The sequence below is a fragment of the Rhododendron vialii genome, chromosome 10a, assembly GCF_030253575.1.
Source record: "Rhododendron vialii isolate Sample 1 chromosome 10a, ASM3025357v1".
NCBI lineage: Eukaryota > Viridiplantae > Streptophyta > Magnoliopsida > Ericales > Ericaceae > Rhododendron > Rhododendron vialii.
This window is the reverse complement of record NC_080566.1, coordinates 11,364,931-11,382,527: the sequence shown is the minus strand read 5'-3', so window position 1 is coordinate 11,382,527 and position 17,597 is coordinate 11,364,931. Positions and strand designations below refer to the sequence as shown.

Here is a 17,597-nt window from a genome sequence, read left to right as displayed (position 1 = left end):
CGCTGCGAAAACTCTCCGGGAAGATCCGAACGGAATGAGCCGAAGTTGCGGCGACCGGATGAAAGAAGGGAACGGGGGCGGGGAAGGGATTTCGTTCAAAAACGAAAAAGGGGTGCAACACGAGGACTTCCCAGGGGGTCACCCATCCTAGTACTACTCTCGCCCAAGCACGCCTAACTGCGGAGTTCTGATGGGATCCGGTGCATTAGTGCTGGTATGATCGCACCCCATAGGCACTCCGCTTTCAATTCTTTTGTTCCATTTTTCTGCCCCGTCGGGCACTGCTCACTCTATCTCTGGCTTTCCCAGCCACGTCTCGCCGGCCGGACCCCGTATCCCGTTGGAGGGATGGCTACGGCCGAACGTGCCCGCTGACGGGGCTATTTTGGCTCGCAGCTCGAAAAATCGCTGCGAAAACTCTCCGGGAAGATCCGGACGGAATGAGCCGAAGTTGCGGCGACCGGATGAAAGAAGGGAACGGGGGGCGGGGAAGGGATTTCGTACAAAAACGAAAAAGGGGTGCAACACGACGACTTCCCAGGGGGTCACCCATCCTAGTACTACTCTCGCCCAAGCACGCCTAACTGCGGAGTTCTGATGGGATCCGGTGCATTAGTGCTGGTATGATCGCACCCCATAGGCACTCCGCTTTCAATTCTTTTGTTCCATTTTTCTTCCCCGTCGGGCACTGCTCACTCTATCTCTGGCTTTCCCAGCCACGTCTCGCCGGCCGGACCCCGTATCCCGTTGGAGGGATGGCTACGGCCGAACGTGCCCGCTGACGGGGCTATTTTGGCTCGCAGCTCGAAAAATCGCTGCGAAATCTCTCCGGGAAGATCCGGACGGAATGAGCCGAAGTTGCGGCGACCGGATGAAAGAAGGGAACGGGGGGCGGGGAAGGGATTTCGTACGAAAACGAAAAAGGGGTGCAACACGAGGACTTCCCAGGGGGTCACCCATCCTAGTACTACTCTCGCCCAAGCACGCCTAACTGCGGAGTTCTGATGGGATCCGGTGCATTAGTGCTGGTATGATCGCACCCCATAGGCACTCCGCTTTCAATTCTTTTGTTCCATTTTTCTGCCCCGTCGGGCACTGCTCACTCTATCTCTGGCTTTCCCAGCCACGTCTCGCCGGCCGGACCCCGTATCCCGTTGGAGGGATGGCTACGGCCGAACGTGCCCGCTGACGGGGCGATTTTGGCTCGCAGCTCGAAAAATCGCTGCGAAAACTCTCCGGGAAGATCCGGACGGAATGAGCCGAAGTTGCGGCGACCGGATGAAAGAAGGGAACGGGGGGCGGGGAAGGGATTTCGTACAAAAACGAAAAAGGGGTGCAACACGAGGACTTCCCAGGGGGTCACCCATCCTAGTACTACTCTCGCCCAAGCGCGCCTAACTGCGGAGTTCTGATGGGATCCGGTGCATTAGTGCTGGTATGATCGCACCCCATAGGCACTCCGCTTTCAATTCTTTTGTTCCATTTTTCTGCCCCGTCGAGCACTTCTCACTCTATCTCTGGCTTTCTCAGCCACGTCTCGCCGGCCGGACCCCGTATCCCGTTGGAGGGATGGCTACGGCCGAACGTGCCCGCTGACGGGGCTATTTTGGCTCGCAGCTCGAAAAATCGCTGCGAAATCTCTCCGGGAAGATCCGGACGGAATGAGCCGAAGTTGCGGCGACCGGATGAAAGAAGGGAACGGGGGGCGGGGAAGGGATTTCGTACGAAAACGAAAAAGGGGTGCAACACGAGGACTTCCCAGGGGGTCACCCATCCTAGTACTACTCTCGCCCAAGCACGCCTAACTGCGGAGTTCTGATGGGATCCGGTGCATTAGTGCTGGTATGATCGCACCCCATAGGCACTCCGCTTTCAATTCTTTTGTTCCATTTTTCTGCCCCGTCGGGCACTGCTCACTCTATCTCTGGCTTTCCCAGCCACGTCTCGCCGGCCGGACCCCGTATCCCGTTGGAGGGATGGCTACGGCCGAACGTGCCCGCTGACGGGGCGATTTTGGCTCGCAGCTCGAAAAATCGCTGCGAAAACTCTCCGGGAAGATCCGGACGGAATGAGCCGAAGTTGCGGCGACCGGATGAAAGAAGGGAACGGGGGGCGGGGAAGGGATTTCGTACAAAAACGAAAAAGGGGTGCAACACGACGACTTCCCAGGGGGTCACCCATCCTAGTACTACTCTCGCCCAAGCACGCCTAACTGCGGAGTTCTGATGGGATCCGGTGCATTAGTGCTGGTATGATCGCACCCCATAGGCACTCCGCTTTCAATTCTTTTGTTCCATTTTTCTGCCTCGTCGGGCACTGCTCACTCTATCTCTGGCTTTCCCAGCCACGTCTCGCCGGCCGGACCCCGTATCCCGTTGGAGGGATGGCTACGGCCGAACGTGCCCGCTGACGGGGCTATTTTGGCTCGCAGCTCGAAAAATCGCTGCGAAAACTCTCCGGGAAGATCCGGACGGAATGAGCCGAAGTTGCGGCGACCGGATGAAAGAAGGGAACGGGGGGCGGGGAAGGGATTTCGTTCAAAAACGAAAAAGGGGTGCAACACGACGACTTCCCAGGGGGTCACCCATCCTAGTACTACTCTCGCCCAAGCACGCCTAACTGCGGAGTTCTGATGGGATCCGGTGCATTAGTGCTGGTATGATCGCACCCCATAGGCACTCCGCTTTCAATTCTTTTGTTCCATTTTTCTGCCCCGTCGGGCACTGCTCACTCTATCTCTGGCTTTCCCAGCCACGTCTCGCCGGCCGGACCCCGTATCCCGTTGGAGGGATGGCTACGGCCGAACGTGCCCGCTGACGGGGCTATTTTGGCTCGCAGCTCGAAAAATCGCTGCGAAAACTCTCCGGGAAGATCCGGACGGAATGAGCCGAAGTTGCGGCGACCGGATGAAAGAAGGGAACGGGGGGCGAGGAAGGGATTTCGTACAAAAACGAAAAAGGGGTGCAACACGACGACTTCCCAGGGGGTCACCCATCCTAGTACTACTCTCGCCCAAGCACGCCTAACTGCGGAGTTCTGATGGGATCCGGTGCATTAGTGCTGGTATGATCGCACCCCATAGGCACTCCGCTTTCAATTCTTTTGTTCCATTTTTCTGCCCCGTCGGGCACTGCTCACTCTATCTCTGGCTTTCCCAGCCACGTCTCGCCGGCCGGACCCCGTATCCCGTTGGAGGGATGGCTACGGCCGAACGTGCCCGCTGACGGGGCTATTTTGGCTCGCAGCTCGAAAAATCGCTGCGAAAACTCTCCGGGAAGATCCGGACGGAATGAGCCGAAGTTGCGGCGACCGGATGAAAGAAGGGAACGGGGGGCGGGGAAGGGATTTCGTACAAAAACGAAAAAGGGGTGCAACACGACGACTTCCCAGGGGGTCACCCATCCTAGTACTACTCTCGCCCAAGCACGCCTAACTGCGGAGTTCTGATGGGATCCGGTGCATTAGTGCTGGTATGATCGCACCCCATAGGAACTCCGCTTTCAATTCTTTTGTTCCATTTTTCTGCCCCGTCGGGCACTGCTCACTCTATCTCTGGCTTTCCCAGCCACGTCTCGCCGGCCGGACCCCGTATCCCGTTGGAGGGATGGCTACGGCCGAACGTGCCCGCTGACGGGGCGATTTTGGCTCGCAGCTCGAAAAATCGCTGCGAAAACTCTCCGGGAAGATCCGAACGGAATGAGCCGAAGTTGCGGCGACCGGATGAAAGAAGGGAACGGGGGCGGGGAAGGGATTTCGTTCAAAAACGAAAAAGGGGTGCAACACGAGGACTTCCCAGGGGGTCACCCATCCTAGTACTACTCTCGCCCAAGCACGCCTAACTGCGGAGTTCTGATGGGATCCGGTGCATTAGTGCTGGTATGATCGCACCCCATAGGCACTCCGCTTTCAATTCTTTTGTTCCATTTTTCTGCCCCGTCGGGCACTGCTCACTCTATCTCTGGCTTTCCCAGCCACGTCTCGCCGGCCGGACCCCGTATCCCGTTGGAGGGATGGCTACGGCCGAACGTGCCCGCTGACGGGGCTATTTTGGCTCGCAGCTCGAAAAATCGCTGCGAAAACTCTCCGGGAAGATCCGGACGGAATGAGCCGAAGTTGCGGCGACCGGATGAAAGAAGGGAACGGGGGGCGGGGAAGGGATTTCGTACAAAAACGAAAAAGGGGTGCAACACGACGACTTCCCAGGGGGTCACCCATCCTAGTACTACTCTCGCCCAAGCACGCCTAACTGCGGAGTTCTGATGGGATCCGGTGCATTAGTGCTGGTATGATCGCACCCCATAGGAACTCCGCTTTCAATTCTTTTGTTCCATTTTTCTGCCCCGTCGGGCACTGCTCACTCTATCTCTGGCTTTCCCAGCCACGTCTCGCCGGCCGGACCCCGTATCCCGTTGGAGGGATGGCTACGGCCGAACGTGCCCGCTGACGGGGCGATTTTGGCTCGCAGCTCGAAAAATCGCTGCGAAAACTCTCCGGGAAGATCCGAACGGAATGAGCCGAAGTTGCGGCGACCGGATGAAAGAAGGGAACGGGGGCGGGGAAGGGATTTCGTTCAAAAACGAAAAAGGGGTGCAACACGAGGACTTCCCAGGGGGTCACCCATCCTAGTACTACTCTCGCCCAAGCACGCCTAACTGCGGAGTTCTGATGGGATCCGGTGCATTAGTGCTGGTATGATCGCACCCCATAGGCACTCCGCTTTCAATTCTTTTGTTCCATTTTTCTGCCCCGTCGGGCACTGCTCACTCTATCTCTGGCTTTCCCAGCCACGTCTCGCCGGCCGGACCCCGTATCCCGTTGGAGGGATGGCTACGGCCGAACGTGCCCGCTGACGGGGCTATTTTGGCTCGCAGCTCGAAAAATCGCTGCGAAAACTCTCCGGGAAGATCCGGACGGAATGAGCCGAAGTTGCGGCGACCGGATGAAAGAAGGGAACGGGGGGCGGGGAAGGGATTTCGTACAAAAACGAAAAAGGGGTGCAACACGACGACTTCCCAGGGGGTCACCCATCCTAGTACTACTCTCGCCCAAGCACGCCTAACTGCGGAGTTCTGATGGGATCCGGTGCATTAGTGCTGGTATGATCGCACCCCATAGGAACTCCGCTTTCAATTCTTTTGTTCCATTTTTCTGCCCCGTCGGGCACTGCTCACTCTATCTCTGGCTTTCCCAGCCACGTCTCGCCGGCCGGACCCCGTATCCCGTTGGAGGGATGGCTACGGCCGAACGTGCCCGCTGACGGGGCGATTTTGGCTCGCAGCTCGAAAAATCGCTGCGAAAACTCTCCGGGAAGATCCGAACGGAATGAGCCGAAGTTGCGGCGACCGGATGAAAGAAGGGAACGGGGGCGGGGAAGGGATTTCGTTCAAAAACGAAAAAGGGGTGCAACACGAGGACTTCCCAGGGGGTCACCCATCCTAGTACTACTCTCGCCCAAGCACGCCTAACTGCGGAGTTCTGATGGGATCCGGTGCATTAGTGCTGGTATGATCGCACCCCATAGGCACTCCGCTTTCAATTCTTTTGTTCCATTTTTCTGCCCCGTCGGGCACTGCTCACTCTATCTCTGGCTTTCCCAGCCACGTCTCGCCGGCCGGACCCCGTATCCCGTTGGAGGGATGGCTACGGCCGAACGTGCCCGCTGACGGGGCTATTTTGGCTCGCAGCTCGAAAAATCGCTGCGAAAACTCTCCGGGAAGATCCGGACGGAATGAGCCGAAGTTGCGGCGACCGGATGAAAGAAGGGAACGGGGGGCGGGGAAGGGATTTCGTACAAAAACGAAAAAGGGGTGCAACACGACGACTTCCCAGGGGGTCACCCATCCTAGTACTACTCTCGCCCAAGCACGCCTAACTGCGGAGTTCTGATGGGATCCGGTGCATTAGTGCTGGTATGATCGCACCCCATAGGAACTCCGCTTTCAATTCTTTTGTTCCATTTTTCTGCCCCGTCGGGCACTGCTCACTCTATCTCTGGCTTTCCCAGCCACGTCTCGCCGGCCGGACCCCGTATCCCGTTGGAGGGATGGCTACGGCCGAACGTGCCCGCTGACGGGGCGATTTTGGCTCGCAGCTCGAAAAATCGCTGCGAAAACTCTCCGGGAAGATCCGAACGGAATGAGCCGAAGTTGCGGCGACCGGATGAAAGAAGGGAACGGGGGGCGGGGAAGGGATTTCGTTCAAAAACGAAAAAGGGGTGCAACACGAGGACTTCCCAGGGGGTCACCCATCCTAGTACTACTCTCGCCCAAGCACGCCTAACTGCGGAGTTCTGATGGGATCCGGTGCATTAGTGCTGGTATCATCGCACCCCATAGGCACTCCGCTTTCAATTCTTTTGTTCCATTTTTCTGCCCCGTCGGGCACTGCTCACTCTATCTCTGGCTTTCCCAGCCACGTCTCGCCGGCCGGACCCCGTATCCCGTTGGAGGGATGGCTACGGCCGAACGTGCCCGCTGACGGGGCTATTTTGGCTCGCAGCTCGAAAAATCGCTGCGAAAACTCTCCGGGAAGATCCGGACGGAATGAGCCGAAGTTGCGGCGACCGGATGAAAGAAGGGAACGGGGGGCGGGGAAGGGATTTCGTACAAAAACGAAAAAGGGGTGCAACACGACGACTTCCCAGGGGGTCACCCATCCTAGTACTACTCTCGCCCAAGCACGCCTAACTGCGGAGTTCTGATGGGATCCGGTGCATTAGTGCTGGTATGATCGCACCCCATAGGAACTCCGCTTTCAATTCTTTTGTTCCATTTTTCTGCCCCGTCGGGCACTGCTCACTCTATCTCTGGCTTTCCCAGCCACGTCTCGCCGGCCGGACCCCGTATCCCGTTGGAGGGATGTCTACGGCCGAACGTGCCCGCTGACGGGGCGATTTTGGCTCGCAGCTCGAAAAATCGCTGCGAAAACTCTCCGGGAAGATCCGAACGGAATGAGCCGAAGTTGCGGCGACCGGATGAAAGAAGGGAACGGGGGCGGGGAAGGGATTTCGTTCAAAAACGAAAAAGGGGTGCAACACGAGGACTTCCCAGGGGGTCACCCATCCTAGTACTACTCTCGCCCAAGCACGCCTAACTGCGGAGTTCTGATGGGATCCGGTGCATTAGTGCTGGTATGATCGCACCCCATAGGCACTCCGCTTTCAATTGTTTTGTTCCATTTTTCTGCCCCGTCGGGCACTGCTCACTCTATCTCTGGCTTTCCCAGCCACGTCTCGCCGGCCGGACCCCGTATCCCGTTGGAGGGATGGCTACGGCCGAACGTGCCCGCTGACGGGGGCTATTTTGGCTCGCAGCTCGAAAAATCGCTGCGAAAACTCTCCGGGAAGATCCGGACGGAATGAGCCGAAGTTGCGGCGACCGGATGAAAGAAGGGAACGGGGGGCGGGGAAGGGATTTCGTACAAAAACGAAAAAGGGGTGCAACACGACGACTTCCCAGGGGGTCACCCATCCTAGTACTACTCTCGCCCAAGCACGCCTAACCGCGGAGTTCTGATGGGATCCGGTGCATTAGTGCTGGTATGATCGCACCCCATAGGCACTCCGCTTTCAATTCTTTTGTTCCATTTTTCTGCCCCGTCGGGCACTGCTCACTCTATCTCTGGCTTTCCCAGCCACGTCTCGCCGGCCGGACCCCGTATCCCGTTGGAGGGATGGCTACGGCCGAACGTGCCCGCTGACGGGGCTATTTTGGCTCGCAGCTCGAAAAATCGCTGCGAAAACTCTCCGGGAAGATCCGGACGGAATGAGCCGAAGTTGCGGCGACCGGATGAAAGAAGGGAACGGGGGGCGGGGAAGGGATTTCGTACAAAAACGAAAAAGGGGTGCAACACGACGACTTCCCAGGGGGTCACCCATCCTAGTACTACTCTCGCCCAAGCACGCCTAACTGCGGAGTTCTGATGGGATCCGGTGCATTAGTGCTGGTATGATCGCACCCCATAGGAACTCCGCTTTCAATTCTTTTGTTCCATTTTTCTGCCCCGTCGGGCACTGCTCACTCTATCTCTGGCTTTCCCAGCCACGTCTCGCCGGCCGGACCCCGTATCCCGTTGGAGGGATGGCTACGGCCGAACGTGCCCGCTGACGGGGCGATTTTGGCTCGCAGCTCGAAAAATCGCTGCGAAAACTCTTCGGGAAGATCCGAACGGAATGAGCCGAAGTTGCGGCGACCGGATGAAAGAAGGGAACGGGGGCGGGGAAGGGATTTCGTTCAAAAACGAAAAAGGGGTGCAACACGAGGACTTCCCAGGGGGTCACCCATCCTAGTACTACTCTCGCCCAAGCACGCCTAACTGCGGAGTTCTGATGGGATCCGGTGCATTAGTGCTGGTATGATCGCACCCCATAGGCACTCCGCTTTCAATTCTTTTGTTCCATTTTTCTGCCCCGTCGGGCACTGCTCACTCTATCTCTGGCTTTCCCAGCCACGTCTCGCCGGCCGGACCCCGTATCCCGTTGGAGGGATGGCTACGGCCGAACGTGCCCGCTGACGGGGCTATTTTGGCTCGCAGCTCGAAAAATCGCTGCGAAATCTCTCCGGGAAGATCCGGACGGAATGAGCCGAAGTTGCGGCGACCGGATGAAAGAAGGGAACGGGGGGCGGGGAAGGGATTTCGTACGAAAACGAAAAAGGGGTGCAACACGAGGACTTCCCAGGGGGTCACCCATCCTAGTACTACTCTCGCCCAAGCACGCCTAACTGCGGAGTTCTAATGGGATCCGGTGCATTAGTGCTGGTATGATCGCACCCCATAGGCACTCCGCTTTCAATTCTTTTGTTCCATTTTTCTGCCCCGTCGGGCACTGCTCACTCTATCTCTGGCTTTCCCAGCCACGTCTCGCCGGCCGGACCCCGTATCCCGTTGGAGGGATGGCTACGGCCGAACGTGCCCGCTGACGGGGCTATTTTGGCTCGCAGCTCGAAAAATCGCTGCGAAAACTCTCCGGGAAGATCCGGACGGAATGAGCCGAAGTTGCGGCGACCGGATGAAAGAAGGGAACGGGGGGCGGGGAAGGGATTTCGTACAAAAACGAAAAAGGGGTGCAACACGACGACTTCCCAGGGGGTCACCCATCCTAGTACTACTCTCGCCCAAGCACGCCTAACCGCGGAGTTCTGATGGGATCCGGTGCATTAGTGCTGGTATGATCGCACCCCATAGGCACTCCGCTTTCAATTCTTTTGTTCCATTTTTCTGCCCCGTCGGGCACTGCTCACTCTATCTCTGGCTTTCCCAGCCACGTCTCGCCGGCCGGACCCCGTATCCCGTTGGAGGGATGGCTACGGCCGAACGTGCCCGCTGACGGGGCTATTTTGGCTCGCAGCTCGAAAAATCGCTGCGAAAACTCTCCGGGAAGATCCGGACGGAATGAGCCGAAGTTGCGGCGACCGGATGAAAGAAGGGAACGGGGGGCGGGGAAGGGATTTCGTACAAAAACGAAAAAGGGGTGCAACACGACGACTTCCCAGGGGGTCACCCATCCTAGTACTACTCTCGCCCAAGCACGCCTAACTGCGGAGTTCTGATGGGATCCGGTGCATTAGTGCTGGTATGATCGCACCCCATAGGAACTCCGCTTTCAATTCTTTTGTTCCATTTTTCTGCCCCGTCGGGCACTGCTCACTCTATCTCTGGCTTTCCCAGCCACGTCTCGCCGGCCGGACCCCGTATCCCGTTGGAGGGATGGCTACGGCCGAACGTGCCCGCTGACGGGGCGATTTTGGCTCGCAGCTCGAAAAATCGCTGCGAAAACTCTCCGGGAAGATCCGAACGGAATGAGCCGAAGTTGCGGCGACCGGATGAAAGAAGGGAACGGGGGCGGGGAAGGGATTTCGTTCAAAAACGAAAAAGGGGTGCAACACGAGGACTTCCCAGGGGGTCACCCATCCTAGTACTACTCTCGCCCAAGCACGCCTAACTGCGGAGTTCTGATGGGATCCGGTGCATTAGTGCTGGTATGATCGCACCCCATAGGCACTCCGCTTTCAATTCTTTTGTTCCATTTTTCTGCCCCGTCGGGCACTGCTCACTCTATCTCTGGCTTTCCCAGCCACGTCTCGCCGGCCGGACCCCGTATCCCGTTGGAGGGATGGCTACGGCCGAACGTGCCCGCTGACGGGGCTATTTTGGCTCGCAGCTCGAAAAATCGCTGCGAAATCTCTCCGGGAAGATCCGGACGGAATGAGCCGAAGTTGCGGCGACCGGATGAAAGAAGGGAACGGGGGGCGGGGAAGGGATTTCGTACGAAAACGAAAAAGGGGTGCAACACGAGGACTTCCCAGGGGGTCACCCATCCTAGTACTACTCTCGCCCAAGCACGCCTAACTGCGGAGTTCTGATGGGATCCGGTGCATTAGTGCTGGTATGATCGCACCCCATAGGCACTCCGCTTTCAATTCTTTTGTTCCATTTTTCTGCCCCGTCGGGCACTGCTCACTCTATCTCTGGCTTTCCCAGCCACGTCTCGCCGGCCGGACCCCGTATCCCGTTGGAGGGATGGCTACGGCCGAACGTGCCCGCTGACGGGGCTATTTTGGCTCGCAGCTCGAAAAATCGCTGCGAAAACTCTCCGGGAAGATCCGGACGGAATGAGCCGAAGTTGCGGCGACCGGATGAAAGAAGGGAACGGGGGGCGGGGAAGGGATTTCGTACAAAAACGAAAAAGGGGTGCAACACGACGACTTCCCAGGGGGTCACCCATCCTAGTACTACTCTCGCCCAAGCACGCCTAACTGCGGAGTTCTGATGGGATCCGGTGCATTAGTGCTGGTATGATCGCACCCCATAGGCACTCCGCTTTCAATTCTTTTGTTCCATTTTTCTGCCTCGTCGGGCACTGCTCACTCTATCTCTGGCTTTCCCAGCCACGTCTCGCCGGCCGGACCCCGTATCCCGTTGGAGGGATGGCTACGGCCGAACGTGCCCGCTGACGGGGCTATTTTGGCTCGCAGCTCGAAAAATCGCTGCGAAAACTCTCCGGGAAGATCCGGACGGAATGAGCCGAAGTTGCGGCGACCGGATGAAAGAAGGGAACGGGGAGCGGGGAAGGGATTTCGTACAAAAACGAAAAAGGGGTGCAACACGACGACTTCCCAGGGGGTCACCCATCCTAGTACTACTCTCGCCCAAGCACGCCTAACTGCGGAGTTCTGATGGGATCCGGTGCATTAGTGCTGGTATGATCGCACCCCATAGGCACTCCGCTTTCAATTCTTTTGTTCCATTTTTCTGCCCCGTCGGGCACTGCTCACTCTATCTCTGGCTTTCCCAGCCACGTCTCGCCGGCCGGACCCCGTATCCCGTTGGAGGGATGGCTACGGCCGAACGTGCCCGCTGACGGGGCGATTTTGGCTCGCAGCTCGAAAAATCGCTGCGAAAACTCTCCGGGAAGATCCGAACGGAATGAGCCGAAGTTGCGGCGACCGGATGAAAGAAGGGAACGGGGGCGGGGAAGGGATTTCGTTCAAAAACGAAAAAGGGGTGCAACACGAGGACTTCCCAGGGGGTCACCCATCCTAGTACTACTCTCGCCCAAGCACGCCTAACTGCGGAGTTCTGATGGGATCCGGTGCATTAGTGCTGGTATGATCGCACCCCATAGGCACTCCGCTTTCAATTCTTTTGTTCCATTTTTCTGCCCCGTCGGGCACTGCTCACTCTATCTCTGGCTTTCCCAGCCACGTCTCGCCGGCCGGACCCCGTATCCCGTTGGAGGGATGGCTACGGCCGAACGTGCCCGCTGACGGGGCTATTTTGGCTCGCAGCTCGAAAAATCGCTGCGAAAACTCTCCGGGAAGATCCGGACGGAATGAGCCGAAGTTGCGGCGACCGGATGAAAGAAGGGAACGGGGGGCGGGGAAGGGATTTCGTACAAAAACGAAAAAGGGGTGCAACACGAGGACTTCCCAGGGGGTCACCCATCCTAGTACTACTCTCGCCCAAGCACGCCTAACTGCGGAGTTCTGATGGGATCCGGTGCATTAGTGCTGGTATGATCGCACCCCATAGGCACTCCGCTTTCAATTCTTTTGTTCCATTTTTCTGCCCCGTCGGGCACTGCTCACTCTATCTCTGGCTTTCCCAGCCACGTCTCGCCGGCCGGACCCCGTATCCCGTTGGAGGGATGGCTACGGCCGAACGTGCCCGCTGACGGGGCGATTTTGGCTCGCAGCTCGAAAAATCGCTGCGAAAACTCTCCGGGAAGATCCGAACGGAATGAGCCGAAGTTGCGGCGACCGGATGAAAGAAGGGAACGGGGGGCGGGGAAGGGATTTCGTTCAAAAACGAAAAAGGGGTGCAACACGAGGACTTCCCAGGGGGTCACCCATCCTAGTACTACTCTCGCCCAAGCACGCCTAACTGCGGAGTTCTGATGGGATCCGGTGCATTAGTGCTGGTATGATCGCACCCCATAGGCACTCCGCTTTCAATTCTTTTGTTCCATTTTTCTGCCCCGTCGGGCACTGCTCACTCTATCTCTGGCTTTCCCAGCCACGTCTCGCCGGCCAGACCCCGTATCCCGTTGGAGGGATGGCTACGGCCGAACGTGCCCGCTGACGGGGCTATTTTGGCTCGCAGCTCGAAAAATCGCTGCGAAAACTCTCCGGGAAGATCCGGACGGAATGAGCCGAAGTTGCGGCGACCGGATGAAAGAAGGGAACGGGGAGCGGGGAAGGGATTTCGTACAAAAACGAAAAAGGGGTGCAACACGACGACTTCCCAGGGGGTCACCCATCCTAGTACTACTCTCGCCCAAGCACGCCTAACTGCGGAGTTCTGATGGGATCCGGTGCATTAGTGCTGGTATGATCGCACCCCATAGGCACTCCGCTTTCAATTCTTTTGTTCCATTTTTCTGCCCCGTCGGGCACTGCTCACTCTATCTCTGGCTTTCCCAGCCACGTCTCGCCGGCCGGACCCCGTATCCCGTTGGAGGGATGGCTACGGCCGAACGTGCCCGCTGACGGGGCTATTTTGGCTCGCAGCTCGAAAAATCGCTGCGAAAACTCTCCGGGAAGATCCGGACGGAATGAGCCGAAGTTGCGGCGACCGGATGAAAGAAGGGAACGGGGGGCGGGGAAGGGATTTCGTACAAAAACGAAAAAGGGGTGCAACACGACGACTTCCCAGGGGGTCACCCATCCTAGTACTACTCTCGCCCAAGCACGCCTAACTGCGGAGTTCTGATGGGATCCGGTGCATTAGTGCTGGTATGATCGCACCCCATAGGAACTCCGCTTTCAATTCTTTTGTTCCATTTTTCTGCCCCGTCGGGCACTGCTCACTCTATCTCTGGCTTTCCCAGCCACGTCTCGCCGGCCGGACCCCGTATCCCGTTGGAGGGATGGCTACGGCCGAACGTGCCCGCTGACGGGGCGATTTTGGCTCGCAGCTCGAAAAATCGCTGCGAAAACTCTCCGGGAAGATCCGAACGGAATGAGCCGAAGTTGCGGCGACCGGATGAAAGAAGGGAACGGGGGCGGGGAAGGGATTTCGTTCAAAAACCAAAAAGGGGTGCAACACGAGGACTTCCCAGGGGGTCACCCATCCTAGTACTACTCTCGCCCAAGCACGCCTAACTGCGGAGTTCTGATGGGATCCGGTGCATTAGTGCTGGTATGATCGCACCCCATAGGCACTCCGCTTTCAATTCTTTTGTTCCATTTTTCTGCCCCGTCGGGCACTGCTCACTCTATCTCTGGCTTTCCCAGCCACGTCTCGCCGGCCGGACCCCGTATCCCGTTGGAGGGATGGCTACGGCCGAAAGTGCCCGCTGACGGGGCGATTTTGGCTCGCAGCTCGAAAAATCGCTGCGAAAACTCTCCGGGAAGATCCGAACGGAATGAGCCGAAGTTGCGGCGACCGGATGAAAGAAGGGAACGGGGGGCGGGGAAGGGATTTCGTTCAAAAACGAAAAAGGGGTGCAACACGAGGACTTCCCAGGGGGTCACCCATCCTAGTACTACTCTCGCCCAAGCACGCCTAACTGCGGAGTTCTGATGGGATCCGGTGCATTAGTGCTGGTATGATCGCACCCCATAGGCACTCCGCTTTCAATTCTTTTGTTCCATTTTTCTGCCCCGTCGGGCACTGCTCACTCTATCTCTGGCTTTCCCAGCCACGTCTCGCCGGCCGGACCCCGTATCCCGTTGGAGGGATGGCTACGGCCGAACGTGCCCGCTGACGGGGCGATTTTGGCTCGCAGCTCGAAAAATCGCTGCGAAAACTCTCCGGGAAGATCCGAACGGAATGAGCCGAAGTTGCGGCGACCGGATGAAAGAAGGGAACGGGGGCGGGGAAGGGATTTCGTTCAAAAACGAAAAAGGGGTGCAACACGAGGACTTCCCAGGGGGTCACCCATCCTAGTACTACTCTCGCCCAAGCACGCCTAACTGCGGAGTTCTGATGGGATCCGGTGCATTAGTGCTGGTATGATCGCACCCCATAGGCACTCCGCTTTCAATTCTTTTGTTCCATTTTTCTGCCCCGTCGGGCACTGCTCACTCTATCTCTGGCTTTCCCAGCCACGTCTCGCCGGCCGGACCCCGTATCCCGTTGGAGGGATGGCTACGGCCGAAAGTGCCCGCTGACGGGGCGATTTTGGCTCGCAGCTCGAAAAATCGCTGCGAAAACTCTCCGGGAAGATCCAAACGGAATGAGCCGAAGTTGCGGCGACCGGATGAAAGAAGGGAACGGGGGGCGGGGAAGGGATTTCGTTCAAAAACGAAAAAGGGGTGCAACACGAGGACTTCCCAGGGGGTCACCCATCCTAGTACTACTCTCGCCCAAGCACGCCTAACTGCGGAGTTCTGATGGGATCCGGTGCATTAGTGCTGGTATGATCGCACCCCATAGGCACTCCGCTTTCAATTCTTTTGTTCCATTTTTCTGCCCCGTCGGGCACTGCTCACTCTATCTCTGGCTTTCCCAGCCACGTCTCGCCGGCCAGACCCCGTATCCCGTTGGAGGGATGGCTACGGCCGAACGTGCCCGCTGACGGGGCTATTTTGGCTCGCAGCTCGAAAAATCGCTGCGAAAACTCTCCGGGAAGATCCGGACGGAATGAGCCGAAGTTGCGGCGACCGGATGAAAGAAGGGAACGGGGAGCGGGGAAGGGATTTCGTACAAAAACGAAAAAGGGGTGCAACACGACGACTTCCCAGGGGGTCACCCATCCTAGTACTACTCTCGCCCAAGCACGCCTAACTGCGGAGTTCTGATGGGATCCGGTGCATTAGTGCTGGTATGATCGCACCCCATAGGCACTCCGCTTTCAATTCTTTTGTTCCATTTTTCTGCCCCGTCGGGCACTGCTCACTCTATCTCTGGCTTTCCCAGCCACGTCTCGCCGGCCGGACCCCGTATCCCGTTGGAGGGATGGCTACGGCCGAAAGTGCCCGCTGACGGGGCGATTTTGGCTCGCAGCTCGAAAAATCGCTGCGAAAACTCTCCGGGAAGATCCGAACGGAATGAGCCGAAGTTGCGGCGACCGGATGAAAGAAGGGAACGGGGGGCGGGGAAGGGATTTCGTTCAAAAACGAAAAAGGGGTGCAACACGAGGACTTCCCAGGGGGTCACCCATCCTAGTACTACTCTCGCCCAAGCACGCCTAACTGCGGAGTTCTGATGGGATCCGGTGCATTAGTGCTGGTATGATCGCACCCCATAGGCACTCCGCTTTCAATTCTTTTGTTCCATTTTTCTGCCCCGTCGGGCACTGCTCACTCTATCTCTGGCTTTCCCAGCCACGTCTCGCCGGCCGGACCCCGTATCCCGTTGGAGGGATGGCTACGGCCGAACGTGCCCGCTGACGGGGCGATTTTGGCTCGCAGCTCGAAAAATCGCTGCGAAAACTCTCCGGGAAGATCCGAACGGAATGAGCCGAAGTTGCGGCGACCGGATGAAAGAAGGGAACGGGGGCGGGGAAGGGATTTCGTTCAAAAACGAAAAAGGGGTGCAACACGAGGACTTCCCAGGGGGTCACCCATCCTAGTACTACTCTCGCCCAAGCACGCCTAACTGCGGAGTTCTGATGGGATCCGGTGCATTAGTGCTGGTATGATCGCACCCCATAGGCACTCCGCTTTCAATTCTTTTGTTCCATTTTTCTGCCCCGTCGGGCACTGCTCACTCTATCTCTGGCTTTCCCAGCCACGTCTCGCCGGCCGGACCCCGTATCCCGTTGGAGGGATGGCTACGGCCGAAAGTGCCCGCTGACGGGGCGATTTTGGCTCGCAGCTCGAAAAATCGCTGCGAAAACTCTCCGGGAAGATCCGAACGGAATGAGCCGAAGTTGCGGCGACCGGATGAAAGAAGGGAACGGGGGGCGGGGAAGGGATTTCGTACAAAAACGAAAAAGGGGTGCAACACGAGGACTTCCCAGGGGGTCACCCATCCTAGTACTACTCTCGCCCAAGCACGCCTAACTGCGGAGTTCTGATGGGATCCGGTGCATTAGTGCTGGTATGATCGCACCCCATAGGCACTCCGCTTTCAATTCTTTTGTTCCATTTTTCTGCCCCGTCGGGCACTGCTCACTCTATCTCTGGCTTTCCCAGCCACGTCTCGCCGGCCGGACCCCGTATCCCGTTGGAGGGATGGCTACGGCCGAAAGTGCCCGCTGACGGGGCGATTTTGGCTCGCAGCTCGAAAAATCGCTGCGAAAACTCTCCGGGAAGATCCGAACGGAATGAGCCGAAGTTGCGGCGACCGGATGAAAGAAGGGAACGGGGGGCGGGGAAGGGATTTCGTTCAAAAACGAAAAAGGGGTGCAACACGAGGACTTCCCAGGGGGTCACCCATCCTAGTACTACTCTCGCCCAAGCACGCCTAACTGCGGAGTTCTGATGGGATCCGGTGCATTAGTGCTGGTATGATCGCACCCCATAGGCACTCCGCTTTCAATTCTTTTGTTCCATTTTTCTGCCCCGTCGGGCACTGCTCACTCTATCTCTGGCTTTCCCAGCCACGTCTCGCCGGCCAGACCCCGTATCCCGTTGGAGGGATGGCTACGGCCGAACGTGCCCGCTGACGGGGCGATTTTGGCTCGCAGCTCGAAAAATCGCTGCGAAAACTCTCCGGGAAGATCCGGACGGAATGAGCCGAAGTTGCGGCGACCGGATGAAAGAAGGGAACGGGGAGCGGGGAAGGGATTTCGTACAAAAACGAAAAAGGGGTGCAACACGAGGACTTCCCAGGGGGTCACCCATCCTAGTACTACTCTCGCCCAAGCACGCCTAACTGCGGAGTTCTGATGGGATCCGGTGCATTAGTGCTGGTATGATCGCACCCCATAGGCACTCCGCTTTCAATTCTTTTGTTCCATTTTTCTGCCCCGTCGGGCACTGCTCACTCTATCTCTGGCTTTCCCAGCCACGTCTCGCCGGCCGGACCCCGTATCCCGTTGGAGGGATGGCTACGGCCGAACGTGCCCGCTGACGGGGCTATTTTGGCTCGCAGCTCGAAAAATCGCTGCGAAAACTCTCCGGGAAGATCCGGACGGAATGAGCCGAAGTTGCGGCGACCGGATGAAAGAAGGGAACGGGGGGCGGGGAAGGGATTTCGTACAAAAACGA

The 17,597-nt window shown here is 57.8% G+C and overlaps 43 non-coding genes across 43 annotated transcripts; all 43 read right to left on the bottom strand.

Annotated features, from left to right (window-relative positions):
* Positions 1–109: 109 nt before the first annotated feature.
* LOC131305359 (5S ribosomal RNA) lies at positions 110–228 on the bottom strand. Its single transcript, XR_009192947.1, has one exon. It is a non-coding gene; the product is annotated as a 5S ribosomal RNA (ribosomal RNA).
* Positions 229–516: 288 nt separating this feature from the next.
* Positions 517–635, bottom strand: LOC131305646 (5S ribosomal RNA). Its single transcript, XR_009193219.1, has one exon. It is a non-coding gene; the product is annotated as a 5S ribosomal RNA (ribosomal RNA).
* A 288-nt stretch (positions 636–923) lies between these two features.
* On the bottom strand, positions 924–1,042 carry LOC131305358 (5S ribosomal RNA). The gene has a single exon (XR_009192946.1). It is a non-coding gene; the product is annotated as a 5S ribosomal RNA (ribosomal RNA).
* A 288-nt stretch (positions 1,043–1,330) lies between these two features.
* LOC131305555 (5S ribosomal RNA) lies at positions 1,331–1,449 on the bottom strand. The gene has a single exon (XR_009193131.1). It is a non-coding gene; the product is annotated as a 5S ribosomal RNA (ribosomal RNA).
* A 288-nt stretch (positions 1,450–1,737) lies between these two features.
* On the bottom strand, positions 1,738–1,856 carry LOC131305357 (5S ribosomal RNA). The gene has a single exon (XR_009192945.1). It is a non-coding gene; the product is annotated as a 5S ribosomal RNA (ribosomal RNA).
* Positions 1,857–2,144: 288 nt separating this feature from the next.
* On the bottom strand, positions 2,145–2,263 carry LOC131305645 (5S ribosomal RNA). The gene has a single exon (XR_009193218.1). It is a non-coding gene; the product is annotated as a 5S ribosomal RNA (ribosomal RNA).
* A 288-nt stretch (positions 2,264–2,551) lies between these two features.
* LOC131305643 (5S ribosomal RNA) lies at positions 2,552–2,670 on the bottom strand. Its single transcript, XR_009193216.1, has one exon. It is a non-coding gene; the product is annotated as a 5S ribosomal RNA (ribosomal RNA).
* Positions 2,671–2,958: 288 nt separating this feature from the next.
* LOC131305642 (5S ribosomal RNA) lies at positions 2,959–3,077 on the bottom strand. Its single transcript, XR_009193215.1, has one exon. It is a non-coding gene; the product is annotated as a 5S ribosomal RNA (ribosomal RNA).
* A 288-nt stretch (positions 3,078–3,365) lies between these two features.
* On the bottom strand, positions 3,366–3,484 carry LOC131305641 (5S ribosomal RNA). Its single transcript, XR_009193214.1, has one exon. It is a non-coding gene; the product is annotated as a 5S ribosomal RNA (ribosomal RNA).
* Positions 3,485–3,771: 287 nt separating this feature from the next.
* Positions 3,772–3,890, bottom strand: LOC131305356 (5S ribosomal RNA). The gene has a single exon (XR_009192944.1). It is a non-coding gene; the product is annotated as a 5S ribosomal RNA (ribosomal RNA).
* A 288-nt stretch (positions 3,891–4,178) lies between these two features.
* On the bottom strand, positions 4,179–4,297 carry LOC131305640 (5S ribosomal RNA). The gene has a single exon (XR_009193213.1). It is a non-coding gene; the product is annotated as a 5S ribosomal RNA (ribosomal RNA).
* A 287-nt stretch (positions 4,298–4,584) lies between these two features.
* Positions 4,585–4,703, bottom strand: LOC131305355 (5S ribosomal RNA). Its single transcript, XR_009192943.1, has one exon. It is a non-coding gene; the product is annotated as a 5S ribosomal RNA (ribosomal RNA).
* A 288-nt stretch (positions 4,704–4,991) lies between these two features.
* On the bottom strand, positions 4,992–5,110 carry LOC131305639 (5S ribosomal RNA). The gene has a single exon (XR_009193212.1). It is a non-coding gene; the product is annotated as a 5S ribosomal RNA (ribosomal RNA).
* A 287-nt stretch (positions 5,111–5,397) lies between these two features.
* LOC131305354 (5S ribosomal RNA) lies at positions 5,398–5,516 on the bottom strand. Its single transcript, XR_009192942.1, has one exon. It is a non-coding gene; the product is annotated as a 5S ribosomal RNA (ribosomal RNA).
* A 288-nt stretch (positions 5,517–5,804) lies between these two features.
* On the bottom strand, positions 5,805–5,923 carry LOC131305638 (5S ribosomal RNA). Its single transcript, XR_009193211.1, has one exon. It is a non-coding gene; the product is annotated as a 5S ribosomal RNA (ribosomal RNA).
* A 288-nt stretch (positions 5,924–6,211) lies between these two features.
* On the bottom strand, positions 6,212–6,330 carry LOC131305532 (5S ribosomal RNA). Its single transcript, XR_009193109.1, has one exon. It is a non-coding gene; the product is annotated as a 5S ribosomal RNA (ribosomal RNA).
* Positions 6,331–6,618: 288 nt separating this feature from the next.
* Positions 6,619–6,737, bottom strand: LOC131305637 (5S ribosomal RNA). The gene has a single exon (XR_009193210.1). It is a non-coding gene; the product is annotated as a 5S ribosomal RNA (ribosomal RNA).
* A 287-nt stretch (positions 6,738–7,024) lies between these two features.
* On the bottom strand, positions 7,025–7,143 carry LOC131305353 (5S ribosomal RNA). The gene has a single exon (XR_009192941.1). It is a non-coding gene; the product is annotated as a 5S ribosomal RNA (ribosomal RNA).
* Positions 7,144–7,432: 289 nt separating this feature from the next.
* Positions 7,433–7,551, bottom strand: LOC131305700 (5S ribosomal RNA). Its single transcript, XR_009193271.1, has one exon. It is a non-coding gene; the product is annotated as a 5S ribosomal RNA (ribosomal RNA).
* Positions 7,552–7,839: 288 nt separating this feature from the next.
* On the bottom strand, positions 7,840–7,958 carry LOC131305636 (5S ribosomal RNA). The gene has a single exon (XR_009193209.1). It is a non-coding gene; the product is annotated as a 5S ribosomal RNA (ribosomal RNA).
* A 287-nt stretch (positions 7,959–8,245) lies between these two features.
* On the bottom strand, positions 8,246–8,364 carry LOC131305351 (5S ribosomal RNA). The gene has a single exon (XR_009192939.1). It is a non-coding gene; the product is annotated as a 5S ribosomal RNA (ribosomal RNA).
* Positions 8,365–8,652: 288 nt separating this feature from the next.
* On the bottom strand, positions 8,653–8,771 carry LOC131305500 (5S ribosomal RNA). Its single transcript, XR_009193079.1, has one exon. It is a non-coding gene; the product is annotated as a 5S ribosomal RNA (ribosomal RNA).
* Positions 8,772–9,059: 288 nt separating this feature from the next.
* Positions 9,060–9,178, bottom strand: LOC131305699 (5S ribosomal RNA). The gene has a single exon (XR_009193270.1). It is a non-coding gene; the product is annotated as a 5S ribosomal RNA (ribosomal RNA).
* A 288-nt stretch (positions 9,179–9,466) lies between these two features.
* On the bottom strand, positions 9,467–9,585 carry LOC131305635 (5S ribosomal RNA). Its single transcript, XR_009193208.1, has one exon. It is a non-coding gene; the product is annotated as a 5S ribosomal RNA (ribosomal RNA).
* Positions 9,586–9,872: 287 nt separating this feature from the next.
* LOC131305349 (5S ribosomal RNA) lies at positions 9,873–9,991 on the bottom strand. The gene has a single exon (XR_009192938.1). It is a non-coding gene; the product is annotated as a 5S ribosomal RNA (ribosomal RNA).
* Positions 9,992–10,279: 288 nt separating this feature from the next.
* Positions 10,280–10,398, bottom strand: LOC131305348 (5S ribosomal RNA). The gene has a single exon (XR_009192937.1). It is a non-coding gene; the product is annotated as a 5S ribosomal RNA (ribosomal RNA).
* A 288-nt stretch (positions 10,399–10,686) lies between these two features.
* On the bottom strand, positions 10,687–10,805 carry LOC131305634 (5S ribosomal RNA). Its single transcript, XR_009193207.1, has one exon. It is a non-coding gene; the product is annotated as a 5S ribosomal RNA (ribosomal RNA).
* Positions 10,806–11,093: 288 nt separating this feature from the next.
* Positions 11,094–11,212, bottom strand: LOC131305632 (5S ribosomal RNA). Its single transcript, XR_009193205.1, has one exon. It is a non-coding gene; the product is annotated as a 5S ribosomal RNA (ribosomal RNA).
* Positions 11,213–11,499: 287 nt separating this feature from the next.
* On the bottom strand, positions 11,500–11,618 carry LOC131305347 (5S ribosomal RNA). Its single transcript, XR_009192936.1, has one exon. It is a non-coding gene; the product is annotated as a 5S ribosomal RNA (ribosomal RNA).
* Positions 11,619–11,906: 288 nt separating this feature from the next.
* On the bottom strand, positions 11,907–12,025 carry LOC131305346 (5S ribosomal RNA). Its single transcript, XR_009192935.1, has one exon. It is a non-coding gene; the product is annotated as a 5S ribosomal RNA (ribosomal RNA).
* Positions 12,026–12,313: 288 nt separating this feature from the next.
* Positions 12,314–12,432, bottom strand: LOC131305345 (5S ribosomal RNA). Its single transcript, XR_009192934.1, has one exon. It is a non-coding gene; the product is annotated as a 5S ribosomal RNA (ribosomal RNA).
* Positions 12,433–12,720: 288 nt separating this feature from the next.
* Positions 12,721–12,839, bottom strand: LOC131305631 (5S ribosomal RNA). The gene has a single exon (XR_009193204.1). It is a non-coding gene; the product is annotated as a 5S ribosomal RNA (ribosomal RNA).
* A 288-nt stretch (positions 12,840–13,127) lies between these two features.
* LOC131305630 (5S ribosomal RNA) lies at positions 13,128–13,246 on the bottom strand. Its single transcript, XR_009193203.1, has one exon. It is a non-coding gene; the product is annotated as a 5S ribosomal RNA (ribosomal RNA).
* Positions 13,247–13,533: 287 nt separating this feature from the next.
* LOC131305344 (5S ribosomal RNA) lies at positions 13,534–13,652 on the bottom strand. Its single transcript, XR_009192933.1, has one exon. It is a non-coding gene; the product is annotated as a 5S ribosomal RNA (ribosomal RNA).
* A 288-nt stretch (positions 13,653–13,940) lies between these two features.
* LOC131305343 (5S ribosomal RNA) lies at positions 13,941–14,059 on the bottom strand. The gene has a single exon (XR_009192932.1). It is a non-coding gene; the product is annotated as a 5S ribosomal RNA (ribosomal RNA).
* Positions 14,060–14,346: 287 nt separating this feature from the next.
* On the bottom strand, positions 14,347–14,465 carry LOC131305342 (5S ribosomal RNA). The gene has a single exon (XR_009192931.1). It is a non-coding gene; the product is annotated as a 5S ribosomal RNA (ribosomal RNA).
* Positions 14,466–14,753: 288 nt separating this feature from the next.
* LOC131305341 (5S ribosomal RNA) lies at positions 14,754–14,872 on the bottom strand. The gene has a single exon (XR_009192930.1). It is a non-coding gene; the product is annotated as a 5S ribosomal RNA (ribosomal RNA).
* Positions 14,873–15,160: 288 nt separating this feature from the next.
* LOC131305629 (5S ribosomal RNA) lies at positions 15,161–15,279 on the bottom strand. Its single transcript, XR_009193202.1, has one exon. It is a non-coding gene; the product is annotated as a 5S ribosomal RNA (ribosomal RNA).
* Positions 15,280–15,567: 288 nt separating this feature from the next.
* On the bottom strand, positions 15,568–15,686 carry LOC131305339 (5S ribosomal RNA). Its single transcript, XR_009192928.1, has one exon. It is a non-coding gene; the product is annotated as a 5S ribosomal RNA (ribosomal RNA).
* Positions 15,687–15,973: 287 nt separating this feature from the next.
* LOC131305338 (5S ribosomal RNA) lies at positions 15,974–16,092 on the bottom strand. The gene has a single exon (XR_009192927.1). It is a non-coding gene; the product is annotated as a 5S ribosomal RNA (ribosomal RNA).
* A 288-nt stretch (positions 16,093–16,380) lies between these two features.
* LOC131305337 (5S ribosomal RNA) lies at positions 16,381–16,499 on the bottom strand. The gene has a single exon (XR_009192926.1). It is a non-coding gene; the product is annotated as a 5S ribosomal RNA (ribosomal RNA).
* Positions 16,500–16,787: 288 nt separating this feature from the next.
* LOC131305336 (5S ribosomal RNA) lies at positions 16,788–16,906 on the bottom strand. Its single transcript, XR_009192925.1, has one exon. It is a non-coding gene; the product is annotated as a 5S ribosomal RNA (ribosomal RNA).
* A 288-nt stretch (positions 16,907–17,194) lies between these two features.
* On the bottom strand, positions 17,195–17,313 carry LOC131305335 (5S ribosomal RNA). The gene has a single exon (XR_009192924.1). It is a non-coding gene; the product is annotated as a 5S ribosomal RNA (ribosomal RNA).
* Positions 17,314–17,597: the final 284 nt, after the last annotated feature.